Here is a 12,508-nt window from a genome sequence, read left to right on the forward strand (position 1 = left end):
TCTAGGGATTCTCTTCCCAATCTCTGGAAGTGCTTTTAAGTTTTGAATTCCTCTTCTGAGGCAACACCCAGCAGACCCACGAAGAAAAGGCAGGAGGGTGAGCTGGCGTTTCCTTTATTTGCATGACTTGAAGCTAGCCATTTTCTGCACCACGCGCCGCCGGGCTCGTACTTGCCCGTGACACAGAGGCAATTGTTTTGCCTTAAAAAGGGGGCTTGGGTGGGTTGGTTTCGTTTCTGATCTGGAATATAATAAATACTCCAAGGGGGGAAAAAAAAGTTTAAAACTCGGCTCGCCAGGTTCTTCGCCATCCCATTATCTCCGTTCCTCACAGATAGCAGGAAGGGCAGCATTTTTTTCTATCAACACCCACTTCCAGCCCAATCTCGCTCAGCGAGGAATGTATAAAATTAGTGGACTCCTCTGAGTGACGCTCCGCCGGCCCAATCAGTGGGGGCGCAGGCGCAGCCGCCCCGCCCCGCTGCCGACGCTCTTTGGCTCATTCCTGCAGGCGGGGACGAGAGAGGGCGGCGGTGGGAGGAGGAGGTACCTGGGGCTGGGAGTGATGTCAGCTCCCAGCTCGGTGCCTGCCCGGATTCCTGACGTGGTGTAGGGCAGACAGGGTGGGGACTGGCCGGGGAAGGAGTCGTACGCGGCTTGCCTGCGGCGGGGCCCTGTGGCGGGGCTTTGAACTGGGAGCGACGGTGAACGGAACTTTTGGAAGTAGTGCCGGCGGCTCTCCACCCCCAGGTAAGGGCGGTTGGCCGCGCTCACTCGGCCACCGAGCCGAGTGGCACAGCTGCGCGGCTGCAGCCGCCCCTCCCCTTCCCGGGGTCGATTTCCTTTTTCCAGCTCGCTCCTGTTTCCCAAAGGGGACCGGCACTTTTGGGGGGCGGAGGTGGGGGTAGGGCTTAACTCCTTACGGCGCCGCGGCGGCTTCCGTGTGGAAAACGCCCGCACGGCTGGACGCCGGGGGTCTCGTGTGTGTCCCTGGGCCCCGCACCCTGCTCCCGCAATAATTCCAGAGAAGCCCAGTCCGAGAAGTGTGGGTGAGGGTGGGCGAGGGGGTCCTTAACAATGCCACAGAAATCTTAGGAACCATCGACTCAATAATTAAGCTTTCTGAGAGGGAAAAAGTTTTGTAATTCTTCAGTCTTCCTGTGGCCTGTTGTTACACGTTAAGTAAAGGAATATCAATCTTTTGCTTAGAGATCATCGTTCCATCTTTTTTTCTAATCCGGTCAGGATGTGAGAAATGGACTTGGGGTGCATTTATTGTCAGCCTGTGGGAAAACTGGTCTCCTTGGGCACACTCTAAAACTGACCCCTGTTCGCTTGCATCTCTGCCCCAACTTTGGGCTCCCTCTGGGGTTAGGAAGGCCGCCCAGAATCCTCACATCTGCTTCCTGCGGCTGCCTGACCAGACGGAAGGATGAGGGCTGTTAGTTGTGTTTTCAGGAATCTTTTTTTTTTTTTTTTTTTTTTTTTAAGATAAGCGAGTTTTAAGAGGGAAATGTGGTGGAAGGCGTGGCATACAAGCTCTTCATTATACGGCGTGTGAAGTTTTCAACATGTGGGACCAAATCAAATCCTTGCTTTCACTAAGAACCCCAGACAGCAATGCCGAGAGAACTTGATTTAAAAGACTATGTATGGTAGTTAGAGGAAAGCTTTTGCTGTCAAGAGGGAAAAAGTCACTTTAAGAAGTGTAAGACTGTGATTCTGATGTTTATTTCCTGTTTCAGACCTATTCTTTTTCCTGCGTGGAGATTTTGTGTGTGCAGGTCACTAGCTGAATGTGATTGACTTTTTGAAGAAAAGAGTTGACTCTGCACACAGATTCAGAACGCTGCTTATCAGTACTTCAGGGCTCATTCTTTTGGCTGAGACTTGTGAGTAGTTTTCCTTTTCTTTCTTGCAGTCCTCTGTAGTGAAGATCCTCCTGTTGCCAGGTCTGGAGGAAATGGAGTGGACTTCACTGTGAGTCAGGAGCTGTTTCCCAGGCCTCTGACCAAAAGGGCATTTCCAGCAGATGGGGAAAAAAAGAAGCCACGTTAGGTCTGGTAAACCCAAGTCAGTAGGTGTAGTGATGGAGGACTTTATGGATGGTTCTCTTGTCTTTGTAGCAGATGACAGGTTTCAGAGCTAGAAAGACCTTGTTGTGTTTTGTTCTGTGGTTGTTTATAAAACACCTGGGTGTGTATTGTTCTTAGTTCCTACAAAAAATAAATAGCACAGGGTGGATCAGAGCAGGCTTTTTGAAAAGAGAATGCACACTTTACTGGAAAGACCAGAACATTTTAATTTTGGTTTGTGTTTTGGATGGAAACACAGAAATTGCTAATGGCTCAGAAATAATGGTGAATAAGATTTTTCTGTTTATGTTCTATGTATGGAAAATGTACTGAATTTTCCAGTTTGTTTTTTTCAGTAGGAAAGATGTGGAATTCTTGTGGGCTAAAGTGAGCTCTCCCTACTTTGGTTGATTAGAATATTCAAACTGCAGCTTATATTACCAAAAGATGGAGCTGCAAAAACTAGACAGGCAAGCAAAAAGTATCTTTAGGATATTATCTTCATGCGCCAAATTCAGATTTACACTTTCTTTCCAAGAAGCTAGTCTCAGTTTAGGGACTTGAATATTTCATGGCTCTAAATTTGATTCACAGAGTTTGTAATAACAGTCATTTTACCTTATTTTTCTTTCTCCATCCATGTTTATAGGGACAGATGTGGTACAGTATAACATGGTATTCTAAAGGACAATGTTTAAAAAAAAGTTTGCATTATTGACAAAGGTAGGATCAGGGTTTGGTTAAATTCCTTTTGATAAACAGCTAATATTGTTCCAGTGTACTTTAAAAATTAGGGTCAACCGGCCTTAATGAACAAGTGTGGACTTGAAATCCAGGCCACACTGTAGTTTCAGATCAATAACGCCTAATCACAGGGTATCAGACAGTTCTTGGGAACAAGTTCAATGAGGGGGATTTAGTCAACTATGTGGTCTTTTTGTCACTCTTTGTACCAGCATGAGATAAATCAGTACAAGATTATTTCCCTGTTACTGATTTATTATTTTTTAAAAAAATCTATCTTATCCATGACATGAAATATTTGTTTTTGTAGTGACTTTTGTTGACAGTTTGTTATATTAAAATTAATTTTTGAGTTTCTCATCTTCCATTTTTAAAGGTACCTTGTCTCAGAATATAGTGTTTTTGAACTGCTGACTGAAAGAAGACCTCATTCAACATTCTGACTTTTCAGAAATATTAGTACATGTCTCTGACCTGATTTGGATTACCTTCTCAAAACAACAAATGAATGAGTTAACTAGAGCATATTCATTCATATGTCACCTCAAATGAAAGCATGGGCAAGATGCATTGTATAATCCAGAGATTACCCTAGAAAGTTCTATCAGTTTTGAATTAAGAAAATATCACAGTTGTGCAGCTAATTATGAAATCTTGCAGGGAGCCATAGTTGTTATATGAGATGGGTTTAAACAAGAGATTCAAAGCTGTTAAGGCTAGTGTCACATTTTGATGCTTGGCATTGTTTGGAAATAAAGAACAATGTGTTTGTCCTTTGACTAGCGGTTCTGTTCAATTAAAAGCTGATAATTTCACAATTAAATCAATCATCAAACTGTCCAGAAACTGACACTACCCCAAAACTGCCACAGGCTGATGCAGTTTTCTCATCTGTAGTATTTTATGTCATTTATTTCTCACACTTATTGTAGTATGTGTCAGAACCTGTATTGTCACATATATCACAGAAGTTGATGCTTTATTAATGGAACTCATGGCTCAAAGAAACAAAAAACAAACAAACAAAAAAAACCAAAACTAATTTGAGTTAACTCACTCTACAAAATACAAATATTTAAAAAATATTTTAAATACAATAATTATTGATGTAAGTTTGGCATTAAATGTTGATGTTTCAGAAAGCCAAATGGTGAGGGTTTCTGTTACTTCAGTATTTTTTTCCCCTACCTTAAAGGAACTGAAACACCAAACAGCTGGAATCTAAGAAATGGGCTCTTCCAGAAGTTTAAAGTTTGCACACTTGGTAGGTAACTGGGGGGGAGAAGGGAGGGTCTGAGTTAAACATGTAGCACTCTGTACTTTTCTATTTCTGAAATGTGGGCTTGGACTCTGAGTGGTCCAGGTGGGTGTGTTGTCACAGTTTGCGACTGCGCTTGGGTTATGAGTCTCCCTGGAACGTGGTGTGACTCATGTTTTGACTGGCACATATGCACATCCTTGTTTTTGTTGGCAAGTGTAAAGGGTTGAGAATAGAAAGACCATTTGGTGGTTTTTGTACAGTGGTACACCTAAAAATGTCCGTGACTGAAGGAACTGTACAGACTCAAATTGCATTGAGTATCAGTCATGCTGGCAAAGGCTCATAGCTTAAATATGGGTGGTGTAGGAGGAAGATCAAGTACTATAATGTTTGGGACTGACTGTAGATTTCTTGGACATCCTCTGAACTCTAGAGTAGGTTTAGGCATATTTACCTCCCCTTTAATTTAGGGAAATCAAACACTGGACATAAAAACACACAAGTTTAGGGAAGCAGGTATGCTTATTCCTAGAGTATTTGTTAAAAAGGCAAACTTAACTTCACCTGGTGAGAGACTGAGAATTTGGTTACTTATTTCTGAATAAGACTTGCCACTCTTTTCAGAAATAAGTAACGAAATTCTTTAGTGAGGGAGACAGTTCTTGAGAAGAAGTAGGTAGGCCCACTGGGAAATGTGTTAACTCTTTCATAGGAGGGTTGTTAGGCTGTACAGTATCACTCAGTGTGCCTACATTATATTGTGTTTCTGTGCCTAGGATGTAGCTCACTGCAGTTCTTTTTCTGGCCTTTTGTCATCTTTATCTTCATCTGTATTACATCGTACAAATGTCATCTCACTGCTACAGAGTTGTATGAGTATTTATGAGGAAAGTTTATTGAATCGCCTTTAATTGGAAAAAGTGAAAACTATTTTTAAACTCTGTGGCCTACTTTCTTCTTGTAGTAGTTTGACAGTGTAGCTGCAGTTATACAGATAAAGTCCCTATAACCACTATCTTTTTCTAAAGATGCTGATTTTTAGAACAACACATAGTAGAGAATTTTATTTCATTTGAATTGGAATTGAAACATGTTCTTTTCTTATGAATGATAGAAGAGTCAAATGGGCTTCTAAGTTAATTCTGGGAAGTGAGAAGGGAGGTAGGGAGTCATTGAGCAGTCAGGGGAAAACACTCTGAACCTGTGATTCCATTAGGACCATATGTGTGAAGTCACCTGGGTCTCAGTATTTTTCCTCTGGATCAGCTGCTTGGATGTTCTTGTCAAACTTTCACATTCTTCCATCCTCCGCTTCCAACAGTGTATGACTTTGCATAACTGAAAAAGCTTCTAAATACAGAATTTAGGTTCTTAGTTGTTCTTTACTGTTTATTCTTTGCCCAAGATACTTTGATTCTTTAGGTTGACTTGCCCTCTACATCACTCTGTGGACTGGACACACCCAGATGTGTATCCTGCCCATGTCTTCCCTACATCTAACCCCATTTTGTTTAATTCACCACCATTGCCAGTTAAAAGTGCCCAATTTCCCAGAATCCTGCAGCGGGGATGTCTTAGTGATGTAGTCTAGGCCAGTGAGATGTAAGTACCAGGGTCCTCCCTTATCCCCAAAGCTCTGATAAGGGGACAGCCTCTCGGAGCTCACCTGTTAGGCCTTTTGTTTGTATTTCTTTTTTCTCCCTGGAGAAAGGGGACAAAGCATCTTGTGACCAAAGACAAAAGGCTTGAGGATTAAGAATGACTGGGTAGAAGATAAGAAGGAGGCTGAGAAGCTGATGGCATTCTGAAACTGCTGTATTAGACCTTGTCTACCCATGACTTTGATGAGAAAAACAAAATCTCTAAATCACAGAAATTGGATATGTACTTGTAGCCAAATGTGGTCTTAACTTGTGTCTAAATTTAAAAAAGTTATCTGTTCTTTAGGAATTAAAAGGCATTATTCTGTATGAGGGGAAAAAAGGGTAGGACTTTGGAGCCACACAGATATCAACTTAAATCCCGATTTCCAACTTGAATTCTGACTTTGCTGTTTATTACAGTCTGATATTGGCAAATAATTGAACTTCCTTGGGTCTCACCTTTGCATCTGTAAAATGGTAATACTAATGTTTGTGTCACACAGTTTTTGCAAGGATTATACATAATTAGAAATTAATAGAAATAATAATGTACATTTGGCCTTGGTAGATTTTTCAGCAAAGAATGACATGATATTATGGAAGGAGAGTGTAGTGGGGAGCCTGAGGAGGGGGAGGGAAGTAACTCAATAGCCCTTCTCCTCATAGGGCCTCAGTAAACCTAGGTGGAATGGGTGAATGGTAGGCTAGTATTATAGCTGCAATCATTTGTCTCCATCTGCTCATGATTCCTTTTAGCTCCCATCTTAGTCCCACATGCCCAGACAAGGATTCTTGGAACTTTCTATTCTCCAATATTGGTTGAGAAAATAAAGGATGTTTTTATGAAACTTTTATTAACTATAGCAAAGGGATAAAGGTGAGGGCTCTGGAGCCAGACACCTGTAGATTAGAATCCCCTGTCCTTAATAACTGTGATTTTGGTTAAGTCTTTTGTGAAATGGAAATAATTGGGTGGTTATGAGGATTAAATATGATAATGTGTGTGAAGCACTAACAGCTGTTTTCCTGGCTAGCTACCTGTACTGGACTGAATAGAGTTACTGTTATTATTTGTTGAGCATTTGATGAACAATTCTAGCCTTGGTATAAGGTCCTCTTTGAGATGAAAAGATGAACAAAACATATTATTTACCCTTTACAGTATTCAGGAAATGAGGACAGAAAAGGGATGGCATATCTTATACATAATCATTATAAAACCACATTTTGAATACTACTTAGCTGTTAAAAAGATTGAAAAGAATATACTAAGTTGTACAGGTATCTGTATATTTTAAGGAAAAAAACTCCCACATACATAACATGTTTGGATTTGTCAGTGCATGGGGAGGGGATTAGAATGTCAGAGAAGATGAAGGGGGCTTCATTATTTATTTTACAGCATAATATGTCTCCTTTACAATTGCAGCACTTGACTTTGTTTGCCCATGCATTACTCTTGCAACAGAAAATGTGTTAAATTTAAAAACAACACACTGTTGGACCCTTTGGCAGTAGGTGAGGAAAGATCATAACTTAAGCTAGAATAATCACTCAAGCAAAGGAAGAGTGGGTTTATTGGGGTCCCACTGAAGGAGGTAAGGTTTGAATGGGTAGGTAGGAGATTTTGAGGAGGAAGTGAGGATACCTGGGTTTGGAATAAAATTTAGAATACAATGATTAGATTAAGAGAGATGGCTAGAGAGATTGGTATTGTTGGGAGGTAAGATATGTTGGAACTAGATCTCAAGAGGTTTTTAATGGGATTAATATGATTAAGCTCTTCAATGGATTTTTTTTTTTTTTTTTTGTAGATGAGGAGGAAGGTGATTATTTTATAAAGATGACCCTGGAAATAGAATGTTGAATGTTCTCTGGGGTATGTGTGGTAAGAGGAGTGGGAAGGACAGAACACCTTTAATTAAGAAGGGTACACAAGCAAAAGTTGAATCTTAATGGGAAATATGATGAGTTAAGATTTGACCATCTGGAGTTTGAGATTCCATCATGATCCACAATTACCCACCTTAGTTTTCTCATTAAGTAAATTGATAAAATAATAGTACTTGCCTCCTCAGGTTATTAGGAGAATAACAACAATGTAAGAACAGATAATGTTTACATAGCCCTTAAAATGTAGCAGGCACTGTTCTAAGATATTTAACTTAGACACAATTTCACATCACTCCTAAGAAATACATAATGCTATTGTACCTGTAGTACACATGAGGGCTCTAAGGCTCAGAGAGGTTAAGTAACTTTCTCCAGGTCACACAGATGATTCATGCTAGACTCAGGATTTAAACTCATGCAGTTAGGGCTCCAGTGTCAGTATCCTTAATCTCAGTTACTTCATATACCTGCAACTGGCTTGCTTCTGTACTTGGTACATTAAAAGCCATTAAGAACTGTTGGATGGTATTATTCACATAAAGATTTTAAGTAAGAATTTAGATTTGGAGTATAGGCATAGCCTAGAATAATAGACCACCTTCAAGGAGCTTTCACATAAAGAATGAGGGTAGAACTCCTCAAAGAAGATCATGAAGAATAAAAGAGAAGCAAGCACCCTGCTTTCAGGGAATAATTGATGTTTAGAAATGGTCAGGCAAAAGAAGTAGACAGTGGTGACAAAAGGAAGAAGCTCAGTCAACATAGGGAACTGTCCACACCACCCAGTGCAGCAGACTGGTCATGAGGACGGGCCTGAGATCTATACCTAGTCCACTTACCAGGCCATTTCGTGGATTTGCTGGGCGTGGTTTCAGTAGCATGGAAGAGATGGAATTCAGAGGGCAAAAAATTGAGCAGTACATAGGTGGCAATAACTGCAGGTGGCCAGTTAATCTGTTCTTTCAAGAACTGATCAGCGAAACATGGAATAGTAACTTATGTTAGAGGAAGGTACAGAGAGAAAGGGTGATATTATAAAATGGAAGAGAGCAAGGAATGAGTGCAAGGTGTGGGCGAGAAGGACAGGGATAGACTGAAAATTGGGAGGGAGGGTGACTGGTGAGTCTTAAATACTTAAGGACACTTCTTTGGATGGGCTGGAAGAAAGAATGGGGGAGGGGGGAATGGGGAAAAATGGTTAAAAGTTGAGTGAGTCTACTGCAGACAGTGTGCAGTAGAATAGGAAGCAGTGAAAGGAAATTCATAGACAAGTAACTGGCTCCCGAAAGGCTAGCTGTAGGGATTACTGGTACAGAGGAAAAATTTGATAGAAGTCTCTCATCTAAACAATACAAAGTGACATATTTGTAAGGATGTGTCTCCAAGCAGGAAGGTAATTTATTGAAGTGGAAAGTAGTAGTCCAAAAAAAAAAAAAAAAAAAGGAAATCAGACAAAAGGAAAACTTGACTGTATTTGAAGTAGGAATATTTAAAGACCAGACCAGACTTCTTGGAGACCAGCTTCTTGGAGAAAACCTGAGCACTTTGGTGAGAAACTGCCTGGGTTTGGTGCCACAGTCAGAATTTGGTTACAATGGAACCATCAAGGCACTGGGAAATATTCTAGAAAGGAGTTGTCCAGAGGAGAGACTACTGTGTTAAATATTTTCCTGACAAGATTGTGTTTAGACTTCATTTTAACTTATTACTTTTAGTTAATGCTTTAGTTGGAAACACATTATGTTGTGGTGTTTAAGTAGATTTGTTGTGGTAATGACATCAGGGTGATGGAGAAAAGGCCTGAAGCAATCTAGTAATTATGAGTGCAGTGCAGTAGTTCCCCTCTTATTCTTGGTTTCACTTTTTGCTGTTTCAGTTATCTGCAGTTAATTGTGACCCAAAGATATAAAATGGAAAATTCCAGAAATAAACAATTCATAAGGTTTAAATTGTGTTCCATTCTTAGCAGCATGATGTAATCTCATGCTGTCCTGCTTTGCCTTCTCAGGACATGAACGATCCGTTTATTCAGCATATCCACCCTGTATATGCTATCTGCCTATTAGTCACTTAGTAACCATCTTAGTTATCAGATTGATTGTAGCAATATTGCAATGCTTGTGTTCAGGTAACCTTTATTTTGTTTAGTAACCCCAAATTACAAGAATATGATGCTGGCAATTAGCATATGCTGAAGAAACTAGAAAATGTTCCTTTAAGTGAAAAGGTAAAAATTCTTGACTTAATAGGGAAAGAGAAAATACCATATGCTGAGGGTGTTAAGATCTACAGTAAGGGCCTGGGGCTGGGGCTATATCTCAGCAGTACGCTCTTGCCTAGCATGTATGGAGGCACTGGGTTCAATCTTCAGCACCACATAAAAATAAATAAAGATATCATGTACATCTACAACTAAAACATATTTTTAAAAAAGATAAGAACAAATCTTCTATCCATGAAATTGTGAAGAAGAAAAAAGAAAAGAAAGAAGTTTGTTAGTTTTGCTGTTGCACCTCATATTGCAAAAGATATAACTCTGATGTTGTGGTAAGTGTTTAGTTAAATTTTGGGTGAGAGACATGAATTGAAAAAGTTTGCCTTATTTTGTAAATGAAACTTTATCATAGGTATGTATAGGAAAAAGTATATGTATAATGGTTAGTACTATCCTGGGTTTCAGGAATCCCCTGGGGGTCTTGGAAGGCATTCCCCTTGGATAAGTGGGGGACTACTGTATCAAATCAACATCACTCCATCAATCTTTGATGGTTCTTTTGGAAGTTGCTTTGAAAGATATCAGTATTTATTTTTGCTGTTCCTTCCTAATAGAAGGATAAAAATGCTGATAAAGGTACTAAGATAAAAGATTTTTCCTTTCTTCTATAGTCTCTCTCCATAGTATTTTCTTTTTAATGTCATTCTAAGTCAAAGAAAATTAAAAATTATAGCATGGATTAAATTTAAGAATTTAAATAAAAATTGAGATTATTAGCATAAATTTTACTATTCATCTTTATATTGTGCAGTGCTGGGGTTTAATACAACTACAACTATAAGACAATTGAGCTTGTATGCAGAATTACTGAAGTCCTGTAATTTGTATTTTGTAGGTGATGCATCCATGTGTACATGTTCTTACCAGAACAGTAGAAACACTGCATAAAACTCAACTATTTTTATTTCCCTTATTGATATGCACACAATTTATCAGCACTGTATGTTTGACTTACAGGGGTGTAAGGAAGGACTGAAAGAAGAAGAAACTGTGGGTTGCCCTATCTTTTTTTTTTTTGTTGTTTTTTTTCCTATGCCATTATTTTCAGAAAGCCTAAGTTGTTGGCTAATACAGGGAAGTAACATTAGTAAGAGAATGATAGAATTCCTTGGTCATGGGTATTTCTTAGAAAAATGTTGCCTTCTTTCTGTGTGCAAAGCAATTCTGGTTTGAATGGAAGACACCTTAGAGCTGTCAGTTCCCACCTACCTGCTCACTCAGTTGTATTTGTAACATACTTACCTTGAACTTGCTTTGAGTCTTGTTGAACTCCTGTGCATTGTATTATGTCACTGGAATTCTGTGCTTATGGAACCTTGCAAATGCTTTGTGTGGATGGGGTGACAAGGAGCAGTGGTCATATGTGTTAACTTGGATCTCTTGCCTGTGTGCATTTTCCATTGTCCTGTCAGATTTCATTTACAAAATACATGTTCAAAGTTAAAATTAAGATTATCAAGATGGAGGCAGCTGAGCAGTAAGCCTAGCATGGTGCCTTTTTGAGCATGGGGTCCTGGGTGACAATCTAGGTCACAGGTCCATGAAGATAGCCCCACTTGTCAGAACTCAAAATGCTTCCTTTTAAGCCTGAGTTTTCCTCTGGTCTCAGAGTTTCAGATTTATCCTCAAAGTTTGCAGTGGGTCACGTTTGTGTGTTATATCTTAGAGACTCTGTTGGCCATCAGCACTGTTATCACCTTTCAAATATTTTCTGAATCACTGTCTGTTCTCTCATTGCCTTGGTTCTCATCCCTATCCTGTCTGGTATAGACATTGCAGTTGTCTTGTACTGAGCCCCTGAAGTTAGTCTCTTCTCTCTTATTTGCATCTATGACTAGACAGATTTCTAAACAAGCCTTTGGTACCAACTGCCCTGCCTGCTCCAAATCCTTGGACTACTTGTGAGCTATGTGGCTTATAGTAGAGTTCTAATATTGGTGGTCCTGGGATGGAGACTGCATGGAGACAGGTTAGGTGTGGACTACACAGTCTTTAAGAAATTTTACACAACACTTAGTTTGGGAAGTTCCACTTATGGAATTAAACTTCTGAAATTCACATTTAAAAGAGAAGATCTGGCTACTGTGTCTCTTATTCTGGTGCCTTAGAGAATAAAATGAACTGAACATGAGGAGGAAGATGTTGGGTTTATGTTTAGGGAAGATTGATTCTTTGTTCTGGCAGAAGCTTTACTTTCAGCTATGTAAATTTAAGTTTAAAGCAAATATTTGCCTATTCTCAGAGAATGCTGTGAAGCAATCTGAATGTCGATATTTTAGTCTGAGAAATTTCTCAGTTCATAATATAAGTTGAGTATATGCTCTGTAGCATATTTTTATATGAGAAATATTTCTTGGATTTTGCCTGGCCGTTGTCACTGTTTGCCTCTTGTGATCTTGACCTCTTTCTGCAAGAATGTCTTTAAGTCCCCCTGTGCTCCAATTCCTGGTGTGCATGAAGTACACTAAACCTTTCTGTTTTTCCCATTGCTCTTAAACCCACCTTTTTTTTTTTTTTTTTTTAACCACTTCAAAGCAGTTCAGCAGGAAAACTTTGCTGAGAGTCTCAGTCAGAGCCCAGCCCAGGATTTCTGTGGGAATCAGGTAATCAAATTTTT

The 12,508-nt window shown here is 39.7% G+C and overlaps 1 protein-coding gene across 22 annotated transcripts in view; it reads left to right on the forward strand.

Moving 5' to 3' along the window:
* The first annotated feature begins 539 nt into the window (after positions 1-539).
* Ppfibp1 (PPFIB scaffold protein 1) overlaps positions 540-12,508 on the forward strand; it is a 288,979-nt gene continuing 277,010 nt past the window's right edge. For 18 of the 22 annotated variants that reach the window (XM_077109302.1, XM_077109318.1, XM_077109304.1 and 15 more), the window contains exon 1: positions 540-750. The gene's annotated coding sequence lies outside the window, so the exon portion shown is untranslated. Of the gene's footprint in view, positions 751-1,745; positions 1,893-4,014; positions 4,084-12,508 lie in introns of all 22 variants that reach the window. The other 4 variants (XM_077109298.1, XM_077109309.1, XM_077109297.1 and 1 more) reach the window with 2 other exon arrangements.

Source organism: Callospermophilus lateralis, chromosome 4 (assembly GCF_048772815.1).
Source record: "Callospermophilus lateralis isolate mCalLat2 chromosome 4, mCalLat2.hap1, whole genome shotgun sequence".
Lineage (NCBI taxonomy): Eukaryota > Metazoa > Chordata > Mammalia > Rodentia > Sciuridae > Callospermophilus > Callospermophilus lateralis.